Raw genomic sequence first — 24,870 nt, 5'->3', positions numbered from 1 at the left:
CTTGAGTTGAATCTTCTCTCCTTTCATTTGTTTTTCTTCTAGTCCCTTCCCCACCTGTGATCCATGTTTTCCTCTCTCTCTCATCCCCTGAGCTAACTTGAAATAGCTCTAGAGGAATCTGCAGTCCAGATATCTCTTCCCCTTGTTGGTCCAGCTCCCTCCCTTCCCCTTACCTTCATGATCACCTTTGAAGATCAAACTTTTCCTTTCAGAGGTGTGCAGGTGCGGCAGACACTCTCACAAGCAGCTGATGGCTACCCTGAAGCTCTCCCTCTGCTGTGAGAGTAAGGGAGGAAGCTGGATCAATGAGGGGAAGAGATGCCCGGACTGTGGGGCCCCCTGGAACTATAGGGCCCAGGGCAGCTGCCCTGTTTGCCCTCCCCGGCCAATGGTTCTGGTGGCTTTCTCTTTTACCACTGTGTCTGTTGCTGTGCAGATGTGATGAATCCAGTAGTTGCACAGGGGGCTTCTTAATTTATGCTGCCTTGCTAAAAAAAACACACAAAAAAACAACCTTTGCTGCTCTCTCTTTTTTTTCTCTATCACAATCAGAAATATATAGAAATGAAACAAAGCATAAATGAAATAAGGTGATACCTTTTTTATTGGACTCAATGCAGTTTTTGATTATCTTTCAAAAATAACTCTTTTTTTAGAATAACTCTTCTTCAGATTAGTAGTCTCTGGAGGGTTATTTAAAACATTGCTAGCTGGTTGCTAAGAAGATGATTTTGCATTTTTTTCTTCAAAACATTTTTTAAGCAAAGGAAGATTGTATGCGCTTTAGGAACACAGACCAATTCCTGTCATCAGTTTTCAGATCATATGCTACAGAGAGTGGACACAGAACTGTACAAGGTGAACCTAAAACTCATTGGCATTTTATTTCTTACTGTATTGTTTGCGATTATACCTGCAGTTCCCAGCTGCTTTAAAAATTATATCTATCCAGTTACAAACCTGTCAGCTTTAGATATTGAAATTTGCCAAGGATACTCCCAAGTTTGCAGTCTGAACTCTGCATAGCCATCTGCACAGCCCTGTGATCCAGCCATGAGTCAACAGGAGATACGCTCTAATTTTGTTCAGATGATTGAATTCGGAAAGCACATGCAAGATGTGTGAACAGAAAGTAGCCAGGACTAATATCCTGACAGTTGGAGCTACTGCTCAACGGTTTCAGACTTGCCCCATGTTTGTGTCTGTTATATTGTTGTGTTCTGCAATATATTTTTGTAAATTAAAAAAATAAAATAAAATAATAAAACATACAAATTCAGATATAACACACTAGAAACACATATATACAGAAAGCACCCAAGAATCAATTAAACATTATCAATTTCGTTTTCTACGGGATTTTATTACATTTCTAAAAGTTTAATCTAGGTATTAAAAGCCTGAATAAAAAGATGTGTCTTTAACATCTTTTTAAGATCACTGCACAATCGTAAAATATTGCATAAGCTTGGTATGGTTTATCCTGTTTACATTAAAGGAGGAATAGCCCCAATAAAATAGCTCGTATTTATTTTAAAATTTTCTTTTTCACCTAACAGCTGAACATACATAATTCATCAACAGACAAACATAAAAAAACCCAGTATCACACAGCATCCCTCTCTTCTATTATCAATAACTCAACAGTAGAACTCATGCACAAACAAATCAAAGCCTCTTAAACTTCTTTACTCTTAACTACGTCTCATCCGTTTGGGCACACTCTTTTCTGTTTGGTTAGTTTATCGCCATGGCTGGTTCAGCCTTCATAAACAGGACGTGAGCTGGGTTTGTGGTTTATTCCTTCAAATGTTAAGTGTTCTGCATCTGGAGTCTTATTTGTTTTAGTGGCAGAGTGTAACCGGACGGTGACAGCAAGTGGTAACCACTTTGGCGTATTGGTCCACCTCTGTGGCAGCAGCCCAAAGAAAGAAACGTCAATAAGATATCTGTGAGCAGAAGGAAATTTTGTTTTGGTGCATAATTGCTAACTGTGTTTTGGTGTCTTGGAGCTAATGTAGGGTTACCATATGGCTCCAGAAAAAGGAGGATGAACGTGCTGCCCGCATTATGTCAGCTATCCCTCTGACATCAATCCCTAGTTGCGGGTCCCGGAAGTGACATCAGAGAGAGGCGGCACCGACGTGGGCAGGAAGTTCGTAATGCTTCTCATGCAGGGAAAATTAAAGATACGAGGGGAGGGAAGGGGCAGGCAGCAGGGAAGGGATCTGGAAGGAGTGGAGGACGGATGTCTGCGCCCCTTATAAAGACTACACCCAGGGAAGATCGCCACTCTGCCCCCCCCCCCCGGTCTCTACGCCACTGAGTGCACAGTAATGTAGCCACACTAAGGGCCCCTTGTACAAAGCTATGATAGCGAGTCCCGTGCGACAGATGCGATGCAGCCCATTCAATTCCTAAGGGCTTCGTTGCAGTTGCCGCAATGGGAATCGCTACCATGGATTTGTGAAAGGGGCCCTAATTGATTGGCTGGAGGCAAAGTTAGAACAGAGCGTCAACAGAGCTAGTTATTAATTCATTCATTCAATTTTCTATACTGTTCTTCCAGACAGTGGTGTACCTAGCATATGTGACACCCGAGGCCCATTATTTTTTGACCCCCCCCATCTGTATGAAAAACATGATTTTTTAGTAACAATCCACACGTCACACAAGAGTGTACCTAGGAAAAGGCAGCATCTTACATACTGCAGTGAGCAGTACAACATCAATACACCCATTGTAAAACTAAACAAGCCAGACTAGTACAGATCAATCCTACACAGTCAATCTTAACAGAAAACCATGTCTTTTTGAACACACAGAACACAGAAAACACCTTCGCCTAGTCCTATATAATAAAACCCTAGCCGCGCATGCGCACTCCTACTTGCGTGTTCCATTTTCCCTGATCTGTGAGATGTAGGTCCATGGCCGCAGAAGTGCACATGTGCAAGTCTCCAGCCCCTACCTACACTCGCAGGACTGGCCGCCAGCGCTGGACTCCCTGCTCTCCACACAATCGGTAAGGCTCACTTACTCCCTTGCTGCCCCACCCTTCCCTTTCCGCGATCCAACCAGCTCACTTAGTCCTTTCCCGCCCCCCCTTCCCGCGATCCGACCGGCTCACTTAGTCCCTTCCCGTCCCCTCCCCTTCCTGCGATCCGACCGGCTCACTTAGTCCCTTCCTGCCCCCCCTTTCCTTCCCGTGGTCCCGACTCGAAACCTGTGACTCCAGCAGCGTCTGCAGCACTCTACACCCGCTGCTTCGGGGCCTTCTACTGCCCTGATTTACTCTGGCACGTTCCTGATGACATCGTCAGAGACGTGGCAGAGCAAATCAGGGCAGTAGAAGGCCCTGAAGCAGCGTGTGTAGAGTGCTACAGATGCTGCTGGAGTCGCAGGTTTGTTGGGACCGCGGGAAGGGAAGGGGGGGCGAAAATGGACTAAGGGAGCCGGACAGACCGCGGGAAGGAAAAAGGGGGGTAGGGGAAATGCTGCTGCTGCACAGGGAAATAGTGTGGGGGAGGGAAATGGAGGGGAAGGGAATGCTGCTGTGGCTGCTGCACAGGGAAGTGGGGGGGGGGGAGAAATGCTGCTGCATAGGAGGCAGGGAGAGAGACAGACAGATAGATAGAAAGAAAGACAGACAGTGGGAGGAAAGGAGACAGAAAGAAAAGAAGAAAGACACAGGGGCAGGGAGAGACAAAGAAAGACAGACAGACAAAGGGGGCTAGGGAGAGAGACAGACAGAAAGAAAGACAGCGGGAGGGAGAGAGAGACAGAAATAAGGAAAGATAGACAGACATATATTCTAGCGCCCTTTAATGTAACGGGCTAAAATACTAGTATGGAATATGTAATCACAAACTAACCCCTCCCCCTTTTACAAAACTGTAGTGTGGTTTTTAGCCATGGTAGTAACAGCTCAGACTCTCATAGAACTCTGAGCTGTTACCACCATGGCCAGCGCTAAAAAAATGCTCTACAGTTTTGTAAAAGGAGTGATAAAATAGAAATACATAGACAAAGGTTAAATTGAACCACCAAGAAGCTGGACTATGCATACAATGCAACACTACAGAAACAGTGATGCATCTCCCCTAAAGCAAAAAAATAAATAAATAGAATTTTTTTTCTACCTTGTCTTTTCTGGTTTCTGCTTTCCTCATCTTCTTGTTACTCTCTTCCTTCCATCCATTGTCTACCCTCTCTCTGCCCCTTCTATATGGCATCTTCTCTCCTTCTATTCCCCTTCCAGAAACTTTATGCCTCCCCCTTCCATCTCTCCCTTCACCCCCATTGGTCTGGCATCCATCTTCTTCCCTCCTTCAATGGTCTGGCATCTCTCTCCTCTCCTTCCCTTCCCTCTCCCACACCACCATGGTCTGGCATTTCACTCTCTCCTCTCCCTTCCCCCCCACTTCCATCAGCATCTGCCCCTTTCTTTCCCTCCAACCCAATTCCATCCAGTATCCTTTCCCTGCACACCAATTCTATCAGCATCTGCCCCCTTTCTTTCCCTTCAACCTAATTCCATCCAGTATCCTTCCCCCTTTCCCTGCATACCAATTCCATCAGCATCTGCCCCTTTTCTCTCCCTCCACCACCCTTCCATACCACCTTGACCCCCTTTCACTCTCTCTACCACCCTTCCATACCACCCTGACCCCCTTTCTCTCCCTCCACCACCCTTCTATGCTCCTCTCTTCCTCCAAACCAGCAAGGTCCCACGATGACTGCTTCTGCTGCTTCTGCCTCTGGAAGATGTGACGTCGGAGGGGGTGGGATGGCAGATGCAGGGAGTTGTGGCAAGGTCCCATGATGACTGCAGCTGCCAGTCCACCCCCTCTGACATCACTTACATCTTCTGGAGGCAGAGGTGGCAGACGCAATCATCGCAGGACCTTCCTGCACTTCAGCACGGCTGCTGACTCTGCTTCGGAATGAGAACGGCAGCCGTGCTTAGGTGCAGGTGCCATTTAGAGCAGCACGGGAGGTTCCGGACCCGATCGGCTGTGCACCCCCCTAGGCCTGGCACCCAGGGCGGTCTGCACCCCCCCCCCCCCGCCCTTGGTACGCCACTGTTCCCAGGGAAGCTCAGAATGGTTTACATGAATTTATTCAAGTACTCAAGCCTTTTTACCTGTCTGTCCCTGCGGGCTCACAGTCTATCTAATGTACCTGGGACTATGGCAAATTTAACTTGTACACTGTCTGGGGATTAATGCATTTGGGGATTAATAATCGGAAGGAACTGTATATGATGGGAAATGAGAAGCTGATATGCACAGACGGGGAGAGGGACCTTGGGGTGATAATGTCCGAAGATCTAAAGGCGAAAAAACAGTGTGACAAGGCGGTGGCTGCTGCCAGAGGGATGCTGGGCTGTATAGAGAGGCGTAGCTAATAGAAGGAAGAAGGTGTTGATGCCCCTGTACAGGTCATTGGTGAGGCCCCACTTGGAGTATTGTGTTCAGTTTTGGAGACTGTATCTGGCGAAGGACGTAAGAAGACTTGAAGCGGTCCAGAGGAGGACGACGAAATGATAGGAGGCTTGCACCAGAAGACGTATGAAGAGAGACTGGAAGCCCTAAATATGTATACCCTAGAGGAAAGAAGGGACAGGGGAGATATGATTCAGATGTTCAAATACTTGAAGGGTATTAACGTAGAACAAAATCTTTTCCAGAGAAAGGAAAATGGTAAAACCAGAGGACATAATTTGAGGTTGAGGGGTGGTAGATTTAAGAGCAATGTTAGGAAATTGTACTTTACGGAGAGGGTGGTGGATGCCTGGAATGCGCTCCCGAGAGAGGTGGTGGAGAGGAAAATGGTGACTGAGTTCAAAGAAGCGTGGGATGAATACAGAGGATCTACAATCAGAAAATAATATTAAATATCGAACTAGGGCCAGTACTGGGCAGACTTGCACAGTCTGTGTTTGTATATGGCCGTTTGGTGGAGGATGGGCTGGGGAGGGCTTCAGTGGCTGGGAGGGTGTAGATGGGTTGGAGTAGGTTTTGACAGAGATTTTGGCAGTGGGAACCCAAGCACAGTACCAGGTAGAGCTTTGGATTCTTGCCCAGAAATAGCTAAGAAGAAAAAATTTAAAAAAGTTAAATTGAATCCGGTTGGGCAGACTGGATGAACCATTCGGGTCTTTATCTGACGTCATCTTCTATGTTACTATGTTTATGTTACTATGTCTGTGTGTCAAATTAGGGTAAAACTTGCATTGGAAAAGTTACACTGTAAGGATAACTAAGGCAAATTGTAACCTGTAAACTGGATACAGTAAAACCTTGAATTGCAAGTAACTTGGTTTGCAAGTGTTTTGCAAGACATGCAAAACATTTTATTAAATTTAAACTTGATATACAAGCAATGTCTTGCAATACAAGCACATACAGTATACACACATCACAAATGAGCCAATGGTTCTTGTCTCTCTGACGCTGCGGGAGTGTAGTGACTGTTCTAAATGAACAAGATCTTACAATACAAATACGTATAATAATAACAACTTTATTTTTATATACTGCAATACCACAAACAGTTCAGAGCGGTTTACAGAGGAAGAGACTGTATACAGACAGCGATATTACAAAAAACTTTCAAAATTACATTAACATGGTAAGATTAATCAAAATTTTCCAGGAAGTGTTTTAGAAGTACATCATGGTAGAAATAGTCAGAGAAATTTGTCAAAGAGATAAGTTTGATTTACTTCCTAAAAGTTTGGTAAGAAAGAGCGTTTGAGATAAAGTTTGAGATACTGAGGAGCTGCGAAGTGAATACAGGTCAGAAAGAGAAATTTGAACTGTACGTGGAAACGGAAAAGGAGCCAATGAAATGACTTGAGGAGAGGGGTAATGTGGACTTAGTGAATAGTATTTTGTATTAAAGTTTTAGGGTTGTGGAACGAATCGTCTTCCATTATTTCCTATGGGGGAAATTCGCTTTGATATATGAATGCTTTGGATTACAAGCATGCTTCTGGAACGAATTATGCTCGCAAACCAAAGTTTAACTGTATTAGTATTAGACCCCTAGTATGTGTGAAGTTAAGATAAAAACTTGTATCTTAAACTTGTACTGAAATTATGGCAAATCCAGTGCAAATCGTAACCTGTTTAACCTGTAACCTGAGCTCTTTGGGGGAAAAGAGGATAGAAAATGAATTAAATAGACCTGAGAAACAAGATGGCAGCGACGTGATAGCAGTCAGTGCTAGAGCTTTGTCTTACCTTGAATTTTCATTAGCTTATTTTTCTGGGTTCTGACTGCGGAAGCGTGTTGGGACTATGCCTCCTACCAAGTGCAAGGGCGTTATTCGCCTGGAACTTTCCACAGCCGGACGAACACAGATGGACCGGTTTCTGACAAGCTCACCGGCCGTAATCAGAGGGGAAATCCCTGCTGCAGCCCTGGTGGAAGGAGACACTAGAGCCATGGGGCTTGAAACATCGCTTTCCCCCCCCCCCCACACAGCACAATCGCCACCGAATCCGGCAATGGAAGGCATGGCTGGTGCGAGTCCTGGAAGCCAATGAGCTTGACGTTCGCACATGGAGGAGGGCACCAGGCAAACCAGGACGCCAAGTTGACTACCTATCAAGGAGCAGAAGGAACCGACTCCTTGTCGTCGGCGACACTTCATAATATATGGAGAGTGCTCCAGAAGCTGGAAGCTGCTTCCACAAAATCCGCAGGAGACATGTTGAAAGAACATAAGAACATAAGAAGTTGCCTCCGCTGAGGCAGACCATAGGTCCATCCTGCTCAGCGGTCCGCTCCCGCTTGATGACTTGACAATCTCGGTTCAAAATATTAAGCTAGAAACTAATTCAAAATTTGAAAAAAATTGAAAAAGAGATTTCCTCACTTCAAAAGGTTTCTTCAAAAGGTAAAAGATAAGACTTTTTCTTCAACGGAAAATTGAACAACTGGAGAATTATAATAGGCGTCTTAATTTATGCCTATTGAATTTTCCTAAAGTGGCTTTTTGTACACCAATGGATATGTTCAAAAAATATCTGAGAGAGAATCTGAAATTCTCCTATGAAATTTTGCCACCAGTAAATAAAATTTACTATTTTCCTAGGAATTCAGAAAACTTGTCCCGCAACCACTCTTTCCCTGACGGGGAAAACCTCCGTTTCGCTGAGCTGCGTCAGGGGAATGATTCCAGCCTACTCCAGCAACTGTAGAGGCTCCAACTGCTCACATCCACACACATAGCTTCTCGAGCACTCGGAGAGGCAGGCTTGCACTTTTTGGATGCATGGAAGACAGCCTGGACACCGTCTGCAGCTAAGTGTTTGTTTTTTCCTGCTTACCATTGACTGTGTTTGAGACTCATATATGTGCTGCTTGCTTTACTCACATTTTTTGAAGTTTTGTAATTTGGCGTGCTAGAGTTTTTTTCAGGTGGTTCCTACGAGGGCTACTATAGTGTTTCTCACCGCTGAGTGAACTGATACATTTTGGACCTTGCGTAATGGTTGTTTATAAGTGGAGTTTTTTTTGCCATATGAAGGTGAACTGAGGCTTTTTCTCCACTTTTTTTTCCTTTTTTTCTTGTTTTTTGTGTGTTAAGTGAATGAGTGGGGCTTTGTATGAGTGCAGTGGGTAGACCTGGTAGTGTCTAGGTAGGTCCCTCCTATGGTTTCCAATAGGGCATAATTCATTAGTTTTAGGAATATTAGAAAGCTCCTAGGAAGAAATTGAATACCGCGGAACTTTGATAATCTCCTTAGAGTTTGAGCAGGACTTGAATGCAATAATGGAGGCTTTTTTCCAATCTGCACAAAGACTGTTTACGGGACAAAAAAATCTGAATATACCCTGACGTGACAAAGGTCACTCAAGACCGCAGAAAAATGTTTCTAGCTATGCAGGATGCAGTATTAAAAAAATGGGAACTACATTTCTACTTAGTTATCCTTATAAATGTCTCCTCAGATATGGTGGGACTAAGTATGTTTGTTTTTTTTGGGGTTTTTTTGCTCCGACACTTCTTGGACACTAAGGGCTCCTTTTACTAAGGTTAATGCAGCGCGCGCTAACCCTGGCGTTAGCGTCTAGCACGCAGGGCAATTTAGCACATGCTAAAACCTAATGCAGCTTAGTAAAAGGAGCCCCAAGAAAGTTTTAAATTACAAACATTAAGTGCTGCAGAAAATATAGGCCCTGTGTTATGTTAAGTCTTTTCTTTAGATTTGTTTCATGATTTGTTAAATCAAATAAGAGATCTCCTTGTCTCATGCATTTTTTTGTTTCTCAGGGCTTAATGGAGGTCTAAGGCGGAGCTTTAACAAATTATGTGTAAAAGAATAAGGGTTCTCCCTTTTTCTGTTTCTTTTGCTTTACTCAAGGATCTCCCGTATGAGGAATGGCTGGGTAAGTTGCAGCTATACTCCCTCGAGGAGCATAGAGAGAGGGGAGACATGATCGAGATGTTCAAATATGTCATGGGCCTTATCGAGGTGGAAGAAGATAACTTTTTTCTTAAAGGACCCACGGCCACATGACGGCATCCGTTGAAAATCAGGGGTGGGAAACTTCATGGCGATACGCGATACCAGGAAGTATTTCTTCACCGAAAGGGTGGTTGATCATTGGAATGATCTTCCACTGCAGGTAATCAATGCCAGCTGCGTGCCAGATTTTAAGAAAAAATGGGATAAGCATGTGGGATCTCTTCATGGAAGAAATTAGGGGGGTGGGTCATTAGAGTGGGCAGACTTGATGGGCCGTGGCCCTTTTCTGCCGTCATTTTCTATGTTTCTATGTTACCTTCTTGCTTAATTGATAGATTTTTCTTGGAAATGTTTACGTTGAATACTCCGTATTGCTGTAACAAGTGGATTCTTGTATGTTTGATTTGAAATGCATAAATAAATAAGAAAAATGAATAAGAAAATGAATTAAATAAATCGACTTGCCCAGGGTCTCAAGGAGCAGCATGGGTTTGAACACACAACCTCAGGGTGCTGCAACTGTAGCTTTAACCACTGCACCACATTCTCCTTCAACAAAAAAGGGGTATGAACATAGTAAGGGCTCCAGCAGCCTCATCCTGCCACAGCAGCAGGCCAGCGTGTGGAATGGGCCCCGAGACCAAATCTGACAGGAAGCCACTCGTTCTTTCATGCCCCTCGGCTAGGGAGGCACCAAGAGTGGCTGACTCATCCTGCTCGTCCAATGAGAAAGTGAAGTTATTTACCTGCAACGGGGGAATTGACTTAGTGTACTGGAATTATGCAAAAAAACTTGATGATGATGGTGAGACATAAAGAAACAACGTGCAGTGCTGGAAGATGATCCCCTAGGTCACAAGGCGCTCACCATGCTACTAGGGAAGTTTGGGGATGACACTGGACACAGGCGGCAGAACACTTTTTCGTTTGGGAGGGACCCAAAGGCTCCGCCCTAGCCCCAGTAGGATCCTGTGGCATGACCTCTCTCTCCAGCTCCTGACTCCCCCACCTACCTTTCCCAGTCGTTGTAATTTTAAATCTTCTGGCAGCCGCCATGCAGCGTCAACGAGCAGATCTGCTGAAGAAGTCTTAATTCTGCAGCAACCCTGTGCGGCAGCTGCTGGGAGATTTTAAATTACAGCAGCTGGGAGTAGAGCCGTAACTGACTCTGACCACCAATTTTTGGGGAGGCCATGGCCCCTGTGGAATATTCCGCGAGAGCCACCACGCTCACATTACCCCTCTCCTTAAGTCACTTCATTGGCTCCCCATCTGTTTCTGAACACAGTTGAAACTCTTCTTACTGACTTACAAGTGCAGCCCCTGAATATCTCTTCTCATTTATCTCCCCCTATGCCCTCCCCCATAAATTCCGTTCATTGAGTAAGTCCCTCTTATCTGTACCCTTCTCCTCCACCGCCAACTGACTCCATCACTTCTTTCTTGCCACACTGTATGCCTGGAACAGGCTGCCAGAGTCAATACATCATGCTCCGTCTAAGCCAGTGGTCTCAAACTCAAACCCTTTGCAGGGCCACATTTTGGATTTGTAGGTACTTGGAGGACCTCAGAAAAAAATAGTTAATGTCTTATTAAAGAAATGACAATTTTGCATGAGGTAAAACTCTTTATAGTTTATAAATCTTTCCTTTTGGCTAAGTCTTAATAATGATATTGTAATTTATAGCTAAAGAGACATATGATCAAGAAACTGTTTTATTTTACTTTTGTGATTATGATAAACATACCGAGGGCCTCAAAATAGTACCTGGTGCATGTGGCCCCCGGGCCGTGAGTTTGAGACCACTGGTCTAAGCTAAAAGCTCACTGTTACGAAGCTGTTTTCAACTCTTCACTCACCATCATATACCTTTACCCATCGTATCATTCCTTCTGCTAGAAATGCCCCAACCCTGAGATGTCCTGTCTGTCTGTCTACCAAATTAGATTGTAAAGTCTTCTGAGCAGGGACAGTCTATCGAATGTTAAATGTACAGTGCTGCGTACGCCTTTCAGCACAATAGAAATAATAAGACTTTTGCATTTCCAGCAGGTATGCAGCAGTCCTGGTTGGGCAAATGCATTGGTGGAGCTATGTTGTTTTATGGTGCATTTCGAAAAGGAATTAAGTCAGGGCTGTTTGACAAATTTATTTCCTAAATGTGGGCACTATTGTTAGCAAAATTTTACACTATGTATATTTAAGAAACTTGTATTTTTAACCATTTGTATTTCGCTGATTGTCCAGCCCTCTTCTGTGTAAACCGCCTAGAAATCGTTTGGTTATGGCGGTATAGAAGAATAAAGTTATGTTATGAATAGTAGTAATAAACCTGTAGTCCAAAAAGGAAATGTGGAAGAAAAGAGATAGCATATATATTCTATTAAATAGCACAAAAAGTTAAGCTTTAAGAGGAGAAAAGCAGAAAAATGCTGTTTTTTCACAAGCAAATTTAAGTGAGGTTCTTAACAGTGAAGGCAGAAAACAGATGAAGTAGTGTCTGAGCACAGTTTGGTTGCAGCTCTGCTCCCTCTAGTGGTAAAGAGCCAATCATGCAACTATAGGGCTTCCTTTGTTTATGTTTGTTTGTTTATTTATTTAAGAACATAAATAGCCTTACTGAATCAGACCAATGGTCCATCAAGCCCAGTAGCCCGTTCTCACGGTGGCCAATCCAGGTCACTAGTACCTGGCCAAAACCCAAAGAGAAGCAACATTACATGATACCAATCTAGACTATGGACTTTTCCTCCAGGAATTTGTCCAAACCCTTCTTAAAACCAGCTACGCTACCCACTCTTACCACAACCTCTGGCAATGCGTTCCAGAGCTTAATTATTCTCCAAATTAAAAAATATTTCTTCTTATTGGTTTTAAAAATATTTCCCTGTAACTTCGAGTGTCCCCTAGTCTTTGTAATTTTTGAGGGAGTAAAAAATTGATCCAGTTGTACCCGTTCTACTCCAGTCAGGATTTTGTAGACTGCAATCATATCTCCCCTCAGCCGTCTCTTTTCCAAACTGAAGAGCCCTAAACTTTTTAGGCCTAGATTCACTAAGCTCACCGTTGTTGCTCAATCTGTGGGAGATCCGTGGCTGAGTCTTGCCGAGCGACCAATTCACTAAACAGTTCTCATGCAAATTATTTGATCGGAGGCACACCCCACATCGACCCCACGGATTGCTGCAGAATGATCCAGACGCATGCGCAGACCATCCACTTTGCCTGTAGGTGTGATCAGCGTATGCGCTTGCTCTCCGTACAAGTGAGGTCAAAACAAAGGGGGAGGGGAGGCATAGCTACAGACAGGTCCCGAAAGGAAATTGTGCAGGCAGCATAGAACAGAACATGCTTTCCAGTCATACTATGGAACAGAACATGCTTTAAAACCGCGGGTTAACACCATGGCCTCACAGAGAGGCAGGGCAGCAGAGAGCAGGGTGCTTTTTGCACAAATGGAGATGTTTTATTTTGATGGTTTTATTTTTGATACTGGGATTTTAGGGCTGTAGGGCGGCAAAGAGCAGGACGTCAGAAAGGAAGTGAGCAACTGGTCCTCGGCAGTCGCTTCTTTTTGGATCGGCCTGCTCAATCGATGTTCTATCTTCTATTTAGTGAATCACTGCCTTCCAACTTATGCATGCCATTTCCCCTCATTTGCATGTACGGCTTGGATCGGGCAGAAGGTTAGTGAATCGGGTCGGGGTTGGAGAAGGCTTGCAAACTGATCAGGACACGATCAGTGAGCTTAGTGAATCTAGCCCATAGTCTTTCCTCATACAAGAGGCGTTCCATCCCCTTTATCATCTTGGTTGCTCTTCTTTGAACTTTTTCTAGTGCCGCTATATCTTTATTGAGACAAGGAGACCAGAACTGAACACAGTACTCCAGGTGAGGTCGCACCATGGAATGATACAGAGGCATTATAACATTCTTAGTCTTGTTAGCCATCCCTTTTTTAATAATTCCTAGCATCGTGTTGCTTTTTTTGGCTGCTGCCGCACATTGGGCAGAAGGTTTCATCGTATTGTCTACAATGATACCCAGATCCTTTTCTTGGGTGGTAACCCCCAAGATGGATCCTAGCATCCAATAACTGTTATTTGAGTTATTCTTCCCAAAGTGCATCACTTTGCATTTGTCCACATTAAATTTCATCTGCCACTTGGACGCCCAGTCTTCCAATTTCCTAAGGTCTTCCTGCAATTTTTCACAATCTGCATGCGTTTTAACAACTTTGAACAGTTTAGTGTCATCTGCAAATTTAATCACCTCACTTGTTGTTCCAATTTCCAGATCATTTATAAATAAGTTAAATAGCACCGGTCCCCGTACAGACCCCTGTGGCACTCCACCATTGAGAAAAATGACCATTTAACCCTACCCTCTGTTTTCTATCCGATAACCAATTCCTAAACCACAACTGAACTTTAATTTTCTCAGAAGACTCTCGTGAGGAGCTTTGCCAAAAGCTTTCTGAAAATCTAGGTACACTAGATCAACCAGCTCACCTTTATCCACATGTTTATTCACGCCTTCAAAGAAGTCAAGCCAATTGGTGAGGCAAGTTCTCCCTCGGCTCTGTCTCATTAAATCATGCTCACTTTGTCTCATTAGATCATGTGGTTTACAGATTCTAAAATTGGAAAATTAAAAGTGGGACATGGATTCCATAAATTATACAGGCCAGAATATGCATTCATATAAGATTCAAACTATAGATAATATAGCAGATAGAAATCAACTTTTCAACCTCACCTCATATATGTAAGCAGGTATCAGGTGCATAGCCCATTGATTCTCAAGACTAGCTGGTTTGTTCTAAGATAGAAAGACTGATTGGGCAATGTTGTTCCCTTCCTCCCAGACCTGTGTTTGATTTGAATATCCATTGAGCCTTTTCTTTGTGGTGATTTCAATTACTCCACTATTGACTGGATAAGTGCTCCATCAGGGAGTGCTAAGGAGGTAAAATTCCTAGATTACTATTATTTATCACATATATAGCACTAAAAGGCATATACAGTGCTGTACATTTTGACATTTAATGGATGGTCCTGGCTTGCTCAGAAGATCTTACAATCTAATCTGGACAGACAGACATGACATATAGGGTTGGGGATGCGGAACCCAAGGTGAGAGGAGTTAGGAGTTGAAAGCCCTCTCAAGGAGATGGGCTTTTGGCTGGGCCTTGAACACTGCCAGAGACGGAGCCCATCATAGGAATGTGGGCAGTTTGTTCCAAGCATATAGCGCAGCAAGATAGAAGGAAAGGAATCTAGAGTTGGCAGAGGAGGAGAAGGGCACAGATAGGAGGGACTTATCAGTTGAGAGGAGCTCGTGAGGGGAACATAGGCAGGGTTATGTGAAAAGAGGCAGCTGAGTTAATGCATTTGTAGGTCACTAAGAGGAATTTGAATTGTATTCAGAAATGGATAGGGAGCCAACAAAGTGACTTTAGGAGAGGGGTAAGTTTCAAGTTTATTAAGAATTTGATATACCACCTTTTCATGGATTTCAAGGTGGTTGTACAATGAGTATAGCAGCTCTCATTGAATATGAGTTTTGCAGCCCAATTCTGGATGGATTGAAGGGGAGAGAAATGGTTGAGTAGAAGACCTGAGAGTAGCGAATTGCAGTAATCTAAGTGCGAGGTGATGAGGATGTGGATAAGGGTTTTGGTAGTGTGCTTGGAAAGGAAGGGTTGGATTTTGGTAATTTTAGAGATGAGGAAGCGATAGGCTTTAGCAATATGTTGTATCTGGGCGGAGAAGGAGAGAGCGGAGTCAAAAATGACCCCGAGATTGTGAGTAGACAAAACAGGGAGGATGAGAGTTCTGTCCACAGATTCAGAGAATAGGGGAAGTGAGGAGGTAGGTTTAAGGCAGGAAGATGAGCAGCTCCGTTTTAGCCATATTCAGTTTTAGATGGCGGTGAGACATCCAGGTGGCAATGCCGGATAGACAGGCTGAGACTCGGCTCTGGGTTTGAGTAGAGATATCTGGTGTGGCAGGTAGATCTGGGAGTCATCAGCATAAAGATAATACTTAAAGCTATGGGAGGAGATCAGCACTCCAAGTGAGCAAGTGTAGATTGAGAAAAGGAGTGGTCCCAGGTCAGAGCCTTGAGGTACACCAATTGATAGCCAGATGGCTGGGAAAGAGGAACCATCATTGCATACACTGAAGGTGTGATGGGATAGATAGGAAGAAAACCAGGAGAGAGCAGAACCGTTCTCACTGGGATACCAGGGTTCTGCTCTCTCCTGGTTTGGCTAGCGAGAGAGCAGACTGGAGTGATGCCAGTATGAATTTGAAGTGTTTGAAGTCATCACATGCATGGGATTTAAGCCAGAGATGTTTAGCAGAACAAGCACAGGAGCGCAGGTAAGGTAGATGTGGAAGGGTGGAAAGGGGGGGGGGTCAGCCAGGGTTGGGGTTTGGCATGCTTAACAGGGTGTGGAATTGGAGGAGCAAGGGTGTCTAGAGCAAAGGAGAGAATGTATTGGTGAGGATTGTCTGGGTGGAGTGGGGTGATGAATTTTGAATGTTAACAGATGATGGTCAGAGAGGGAAAAGATGGTATTGCAGAATCTGGTGGTTGAGCAGTTGGAGGAAAGGATTAGGTCCATGCAGCGTCCTTTCTGGTGCGCAGGGGTGGTGGAGCACGGCTGGAGATTGAATGAGGATGTTAGGGCAAGACATCTGGAGGAGAAGGAGTCGGAGGGGTCATCCACATGAATGCCGAAGTCAACGAGGAAGAGGGAAGGGGATGTGGGCTCGAGGAAGAAGGGTTCTTGGCGCAACTGGTCCAGGGACTGACACGAGGAGGAGATATTTTAGATTTAGTTCTTATTGGAATGCAGAGCACAGTATGAGAGGTAATGGTATTGGGTTTGCTTAGAACAGTTATCATAACATGATCACATTTGAGCTGATATCTAGAGTGAAGTTGCTAAACAAATCTACTGTAGCAGCATTTAATTTTCAAAAGGGCAACTACAATAAAATGAGGAAAATGGTTAAAAAGAAGTTAAAAGGGTTGATGGCAAAGGTTAGAACTTATCATTGGGTAGAGAGTACTATTGGGTGTGAAGGGGTGGGTATGGAGAGGGAAGGTAAAGGTTCAAACTCATAAAGATAAGTGGGGGTTTATTGATATTGGAATTTGTCTTTTATTATGTTTATTAATAATTGATGCATATTGATGTTTTTTGATGCTGTATTATTGTATTTGATGATATTTGCATCAATAAAAACTGTTTGAATCTAAATCAGGATTGGACATTATTTAGAAATACCATCATGGAAGCCCAGCCCAGATGTATTCCATTAATTAACAAAGATGCAAAGAAGAAGAAACAGCCAGCATGATTAAAAGGTGAAGTGAAAGAGGATATTACAGCCAAAAGAAGATCCTTTAAAGAATGGAAAAAGGATCCAAATAAAGAAATTAAGCAGCAACATAAGCACTAGCAAGTTAGATGCAAAGCATTGATAAAGAAAGCTAAAAGAGATTATGAAGAGAAACTTGCCAAAGAGGCAAAAGCTCATAATAACAACTTTTTCAGGTACCTCAGAAGCAGAAAACCTGTGAGGGAATCTGTGGGACCACTGGATCATCAAGGAACAAAAAGTAGCACTAAAGGAGGGTAAGGCCTCAGTAGAGAGGGTGAAAATGTGGAAGAACTGAAATAAATCTTGGTGAATCTGGAAGATGTACTGAGCTAAATTAACAAGTTAAAGAATGATAAATCACCTGGACTAGATGGTATGCATTCCATGGTATTGAAAGGACTTAAACATGAAATTGCTGATCTGCTAAATCTATCCATAGTAACTGAAGATCAGAGGGTGGTCAATGTTATGCCAATTTTTTAAAAGGGTTCCAGGGGTGATCCAGGAAATTACAGACCGATGAGCCTGACTTCAGTGCAAGGCAAAATAGTGAAAACTATTATAAAAAATAAATTCACGGAACACATACAGAAACATGGTTTCATGGGACAGAGTCAACATGGGTTCAGCTAAGGGAGATCTTGTCTCACCAATTTAATTCTTATTGAAATTTATTATCATTATTTCTTGTATGAGGAGAATATTTAACTTTTCTGTACAAGTGTTTATGGATTAGTCAATATTGAAAATTCAATAAATAAAAAGTTTAAAAAAGGGGCACTTGCTATGGAAAAGAGAGCTGACCTCTTCACTTCACCAGTCATCACCAGAACACTTCAGAGCATCAGATCTCCAGCAACAGCTAAAGGACAAGCATGAGAACTGCTTGTAAACAAGGTAAATATTTGCTATTCCAGTCATCCTTGAGAAGGAAGAGACTTATATAACCTGCTCATGTTGTATAAATCAAGATTTGCAATCACTGTCCTATGGGGAGGGGGGCATGCAGGAGGCATTTTGCTATAGGGAGTATATCAGACATCCAATTGATATCTGACTATATTTGTCGGTAACAAAAATCTCATGCACAAATATAGGATGTCTGGGGCAGTACTTGGAGAGACCTCCCAGGAAAGAGACTTGGGAGTTCTGATTGACAAGTCGATGAAGCTGTCTGCACAATGTGCTGCGGCGGCAAAAAGGGCGAACAGAATGCTAGGAATGATAAAGGGGATCACGAACAGATCGGAGAGGGTTATCATGCTGCTGTACTGGGCTATGGCGCGCCCTCACCTGGAGTACTGCGTGCAGCACTGGTCGCCGTACATGAAGAAAGACACGGTACTACTCAAAAGGGTCCAGAGAAGAGCAACTAAAATGGTTAAGGGACTGGTGGAGTTGCCGTACAGTGAGAGATTAGACAAACTGGGCCTCTTCTCCCTTGAAAAGAGGAAACTGAGAGGAGACATGATCGAAACATTCAAAATACTGAAGGGAATAGACTTAGTAGATAAAGACAGACTGTTCACACTCTCCAAGGTAGGGAGAACGAGAAGGCACTCTCTAATGTTGAAAGGGGATAGATTCCGTACAAACGTAAGGAAGTTCTTCTTCACCCAGAGAGTGGTGGAGAGCTGGAACGCTCTTCTGAAGTCTATTGTAGGGGAAAATACCTTCCAGGGTTTCAAGACTAAGCTGGACAAGTTCCTGCTAAACTGGGACGTACATAGGTGAGGCTGGACTCATTTTAGAGCACTGGTCTTTGACCTGGGGGCCGCCGCATGAGCGGACTGCTGGGCACAATGGACCACTGGTCTGACCCAGCAGCGGCAATTTTTATGTACTATTCATTCTAGCATTTACCCCCCCCCCCCCTTTTTACAAAACCGTAGCACGGATTTTAGCGCCGGTTGTGGTGATAACAGCTCCGATGCTCATATGTATTCTATGAGTGTTGGAGCTGTTACCGCCCACCGGTGCTAAAAAATGTACTACAGATTTGTAAAAGAGGGGGGGGGGGGGGGAAATGTTTAAAAAACATTTAATATTTTTCTATTATATTCTTGTCTATATTCTCTTTGTAAATAAATCCTTGTTATTTTTATTAGTTATGTGTGCTTTGTAGTTTATCTGTGTTATTTATTTATAAAAAATTATTAATCCACACAATCTTTAAAAATTATTGGCAGCTTGGAGGAAACAGTGGGATAGATTTATATTGCAAAACTGTCTGGGGACTCCATGTTTATTGCTGTTGGGGAATCTTTGATTGTTTCATTGTGTAATGTACCCTGTTGTTAGTGGCTACTGATTGTCCTCAATAAAAACTGATTGAAAGTAAAAATTATTGGCAGCTTGCATTAAAGACATACATAATACAATCTTAAAAACTAAAACCAAAACTACCTTAAAAGCCATAAGAAACTTAAAACAGAAGTAAAATGACCAAATTACAGAAAGAAAGAAAAGATAAACTCTTCAATTAGTCCACTCTCCAATTAATCCTCACTTCAGCTGATCTTTTCTTTTCGGTATCATATACGTTTATCTTAAATTGCAGCATTCTATCCTTCCCCATATGCCTGTTCAAATAACAGTGGCGGGTTTTTGAGCAGTGCATTCTAAATGCTGAGCTTGGTAGCACAGCTTTGCAAAAAGACTCGAGTGTCTTCAGCTTTTTAAAAACTCTCCAATTTTTTTTTTTTTTTTTGTAAATATCTTTTATTGGCAAGCAAAAGAACTGCACATAATACAAAATTTGAACAATGCTTGCTACCGGCAACATTGTGCATCATTTTGTGGAGTGCTTCAGGCTCCAAACTTTCTGGTTGGGAATTTTCTCCACCTTGGAAGATGTACAGGGGACATCCCTCAAATGGTCCTACAGGGTGCTGTTGGGTTTGGGGGGGAATCTAAGAAGCCAAGGGCTAGGTGACTGTCACATTCACTTTATTCTTTTGGCACTCTTGATGGCTAAAAAATCCATTTTGCAGCATTGGCTGGGGGAGCATATTTCTTCTCTCCGACATTGGCAGAACTTAATGTTGCAAATCGTTCAATGGGAACAATCCCGTTTCTCCCAGTCATAGAGATGACCACAAAGCTTATTGTTATTTATGGAAGAACTATTCCTTGCAACACGCTGGAGCGTCAGGGTCCCAAGAGGGTTGGGGGGTGGCTTTCTTTCTTTTTCTCAGGGTTAGTTAGTCGGGGGTAAAATGTAAAATTATCGGTATGCAGACTGCTTTCCTCGAGTCCTGTTTGTGTTTTCTGCATAACAGCTGTACAGTTTGCGGGTTGCTGAAGCATCTTAAATCAGCTTTGGGGTGCGCTGTTGCCTCTCCATCTCTGTATTTCTGTCTCCAATTTCTGAGTCAGTCTCAGATTCAGTGGTTAAAACATTCTGTAAAACTGGACCAATGATCTTAAAAATTGATTTGCTGTACTCATCTAATACAACGAGCAGATAGATTTTCTAATTGAGCCTTATTTGCAGATATCAAAGTTTATGAGAGCTGACAGATTTGCAAGGTAGCTGCAATGAATGGCGAAACAGTTTCATCCAATATTTTGAAATCCAGCAACATAATCTTAAATTTGATTCTTTGATCAATGGTTAATCAGCGGAGTGGCTTCAACACTGGAGAAAAATGGGAGTAGTATGAATAGCCAGAGGGATAGAACTTAGGTTAGCTAAATAAAGATGCAGTTTTTCTAGAGTGCTAAATAATTATTTTAAGCACATCTTTCTTCTTCCACTCACACCTAGTGGCCATTACCAGTACTCTCACATACCCTATTAATATCTTAGTATCATCCACAAAGAGGCAAACCTTTGGCAATATCACTTACAAAAAGAACTGGCCCAAGAACCAAAACTGGTAACATCTCTTTCCTCAGATTGAGCTCCATTTACCGCTACTTTCTGTCGCCTCACACTCAACCAGTTCTTATCCCAGCCGCGTATTTATACGTGTAAGTTGGGCAAATGGAACCATGTCAAAAGCTTTGCTAAAATATCTAGCTTTCTCACTTGATCCAACTCTCTGGTCGCTCCAAAAAATAAATTGATCCCCTAGGGAAGGGCCTTATTCTGGCTCTCTCTGATTTTATGGAATGTTCTTCCAATCGAACTTTGGGTGGAGCGCTCTTTCAAAAGAGTTCAAAATAAAACTGAAATCTCACTTGTTTCAGAGAGCATCTGGGAGGGGGGAAAGAGTTGGTCCAGTGGGAGACTTTCACTCAGAATAACCTTACTTCAAATTATTTTATATGTAAACGAGATAATTATTTTTTATTTGTGAGGTATGGCTGTTGGTGTGTGTGATTTTCATGGAAGGAGCATTGATCTTTCCTGTTTTTATGATGTTCAATAGTTAATTTGTGTTATTAAATTTTTTATAAATTGTACACCACTCAGAACTGTTTGAAGGGTGGCATTTTAAGTATGTTAAACTATTTGTCTGACAAGACCTGCCTCTGGTGAAACCATGCTGTTTCCGTTAATTTACTTACCAGAGAAGTCGACATGACCGGTCTGTAGTTCCCAACCTCTCCTCTACTTTTGTGGAGAGGGACCACATATACACTTCTCCAGTCTTTTGGGAGACCACTCCTGACTCTAGAGAAGCACTGAAAAGGTCATAGAGCCATCAGGACTTCCCTAAGTTTGTTCCACACCCTTGGATGTATGTCATCTAGCCCAGGGGTCTCAAAGTCCCTCCTTGAGGGCTGCAATCCAGTCGGGTTTTCAGGATTTCCCCAATGAATATGCATGAGATCTATGTGCATGCACTGCTTTCAATGCATATTCATTGGGGAAATCCTGAAAACCCGATTGGATTGCGGCCCTCAAGGAGGGACTTTGAGATCCCTGATCTAGCCCCATTGCTTTGTCTACCTTTAGTTTAGCTCAGTGTTCTTCAACCACCGGTCCGTACCGATGTGGTGTTATCTTCGAGCCAGCTCCCTCCTCCTCACTGATTCAGTTCACAAAGCCATGGGCAGTGGCTCCTACGCACGTCCTGCGCCTGAACCGGAAACCTTCTCTCTGATGTTGTGTATCTGTGAAAAATGAATGGAAAAAATAGTGTTACAATTAGTACTATTATGGGGGCAGGATCTGAGGTGGAGATTGGGTAGAGATTGGCGGGGTCTGGTCCATGACTTAGCCCATTGTTCTTCAACCGCTGGTCCACGGACCGATGCCGGCCCACAAAATAATTCTTTTATTTCTGCCGGTCCATAGGCGTAAAAAGGTTGAAGAACACTGGTTTAGCTACCTTCTTGCAAACACTCTTCTGATAATCGTTCAGTCTACCTACTCCCATTCCTCTTAGTGTTTGTCCTCTGTGGCCTTTCATTTGATAAACAATTCCATCTTATCCCGATCAGCTTCTACATATTCCTCCCTTTCCCTTTCAGTCTCACAGTGCCACTTTTGCACCGATCAGTAACATATCTAAAAAAAATGTCTTGTCGTCCCCTCCCCTCCCCATTTTAGTGTATTGGCTATTCTTGTCTTCTATTTGCATCTTTGCTTTCTTGACTACCAGCTTCTCTTTGCTTTTCCAGATGTTGTTGCCTGCCTGCCCAGTCCTGCCAGCGGGGACGCTATTTCGCTACCACATTTTTTTAAAAGGGAGGGACAGGCAAATTTTACAGGCCTCCAGTAAATCTGCCTGTCCCTAGCAATTGAAAACATAGCACCCCCTACTGGTAGCAATGCGGTTGGACGCCTGCTCAGCTTAGAGCGGTGTATTGCAAATTGTGCGCCGCAGCACACTAGTGTGCCACAGCAGATTCCAGGTGTGCCCCGATGAGACGCCGGTAAGGAGGAGAGGTGCCAGCGCCAGCTGACTGCTTACAGGATGTGCCTCTGGTGGCAAGAGGCACATCCTGTAGACCAGTGGTTCTTAACCTTGTTGGAGGTACTGAACCCCACCAGTTTCATATGCGTGTTCACCGAACCCTTCTTTATTGGAAAAATAAAATATGATTTTTACAAATTCAAAACATAGGTATACAGTGAGGGAAAAAATAATATCAATTTTGAAAACAAAAAAGGTTCTCCTATATTTCGAATAATAATAACATAATAATGAAATTTACTGCAAATCAGTGTGACTTCTGCTGTTGATTGATAGATCAAGAAACCGAGTACACGATCAGCCTTGATCAAAATCACTGAATAACTGATAGATGATTGAACGTGACCGAAGCGCTATATGAGTCGGAGGTGTGTTTTGACCTCCGCCGAACCCGCGAGACTGACTCACCGAACCCAGGTTAAGAACCACTGCTGTAGACAGTCTACCAGCGCCGATGACTCGCCTCCTTGCCAGCGTCTCCGAAGGGACAGGTTCAGGGTCGCAGCCGTACGGCCTCCATGCATACACGTGACATCATTGTGTCAACGTATGCACACTTCTGGGTGCCTTGTGGCTGGGGCACCGGATTTAGTGTGCTGCCAGCCAAAACGTTTGTGGGACACTGGCTTAGAGGGAACACTGCAACCTGCTTCTCAAGTCTAGGATCACCTGTTGTTTCTCTAGCTGCTCTCTCCTCCATGGCGTAGTAAAGAGGGGTAGGGGCGGATCACCCCAGGTGCTGTCTTGGTGGTGGCGCCGTCACTTCTTCACCCCTCATGCCACGCTCACACCCTCCCTTCCCGTACCTCTATAAATGTTCACCAGTTCGAGCAACTTCTACAGCCTGCTGCTTGCGCTGGCCTGGCTCCTCTTGGAAATCACTTTTGGGTCATGGAGCCAGGAAGTGATGTGAGAGGGAAAGCCAGCGATGGTGTGAGCAGCAGGCTGGAGAAGCTGCTCGCGGTGGCGAAGATTTAAAGAGGTATGGAGAAGGGAAGGTAATGAGTGTGGGGAGTGGGGAATGAGTGGGATGGGATGGGGTGGGGGCGGAAAGGAGGGCATGAGCCCCGGGTACCTCCTAACCTTGTTACGCCACTGTCTCTCCTTTCTCCTTCTCTTTGAAACGGTGCTTCGCCAATGTCTTTTCCAATGTGACTCCACGTTAGTCATGTGATCCTAGATCAGTGGTCTCAAAATCCAACCCTTTGCAGAGCCACATTTTGGATTTGTAGGTACTTGGAGGGCCTCAGAAAAAAATAGTTAATGTCTTATTAAAGAAATGACAATTTTGCATGAGGTAAAACTCTTTATAGTTTATAAATCTTTCCTTTTGGCTAAGTCTTAATAATAATATTGTAGTTTATAGCTAAAGAAACTGTTTTATTTTACTTTTGTGATTATGATAAACATGCCGAGGGCCTCAAAATAATATCTGGCGGGCCGCGAGTTTGAGACCACTGTCCTAGATGGTAAACAAAGCCTCATTCGAAAGGGAGCTATGGAACAGGTGGTCTAGTATGAAGGAAAAAGGGGAGAGACCTAGGACTAAGGTGGGAAAAGGGATGGGCTTGTATATTGCTTTTTTTGGGTTACACATTCAAAGCGGTTTACGTATATAGAGGTACTTATTTTGTACCCGAGGCAACGGAGAATTAAGTGACATGCCCAGGGTCACAAGAGTCAGTGCTGGGATTGATCCCACAATCTCACGATGCTACTACTAGGCCACTTCTCGCCTCCTAAGACAGTGCCTTGCAAGCTTTGAGAGCCGGCGGCACACTAAATTGGGGACCGCAGCTAGGGGGCATCTGGAAATGCATGCATGTCAATGCGATGATGTCATGCACATGCATGACATCATCACATTGACATCCATGCATACACGGAGGCCCTCCTGAGACGCTAGGGGTGGTAGTGCTGAAATAGAAAAGGCAAGGAGGAGAGGCGCTGGTCGATTGCCTACAGGATGTGCCTCACTGCGAGACACATATCCTGTAGGCCAGGGGTGTCAAAGTCCCTCCTCGAGGGCCGCAATCCAGTCGGGTTTTTAGGATTTCCCCAATGAATATGCATGAGATCTATTTGCATGCACTGCTTTCATTGTATGCTAATAGATC

The 24,870-nt window shown here is 43.7% G+C and overlaps 1 long non-coding RNA gene across 2 annotated transcripts; it reads right to left on the bottom strand.

The window, feature by feature from the left end:
• Positions 1–577: 577 nt before the first annotated feature.
• LOC117359658 lies at positions 578–21,882 on the bottom strand. 2 transcript variants are annotated; one of them, XR_004539290.1, is made up of 4 exons: positions 21,824–21,882; positions 14,245–14,446; positions 13,998–14,122; positions 578–1,220 (listed from the first exon to the last, which is right to left on the bottom strand). It is a non-coding gene; the product is annotated as an uncharacterized LOC117359658 (long non-coding RNA). The 2 variants fall into 2 exon arrangements; XR_004539289.1 differs by having other exon boundaries at positions 21,784–21,844.
• Positions 21,883–24,870: the final 2,988 nt, after the last annotated feature.

The sequence above is a fragment of the Geotrypetes seraphini genome, chromosome 4 (genome assembly GCF_902459505.1).
Source record: "Geotrypetes seraphini chromosome 4, aGeoSer1.1, whole genome shotgun sequence".
In the NCBI taxonomy this organism is placed as follows: domain Eukaryota; kingdom Metazoa; phylum Chordata; class Amphibia; order Gymnophiona; family Dermophiidae; genus Geotrypetes; species Geotrypetes seraphini.
Note: the sequence above shows the minus strand (reverse complement) of the source record. Positions and strands in the feature narration are given on the sequence as shown.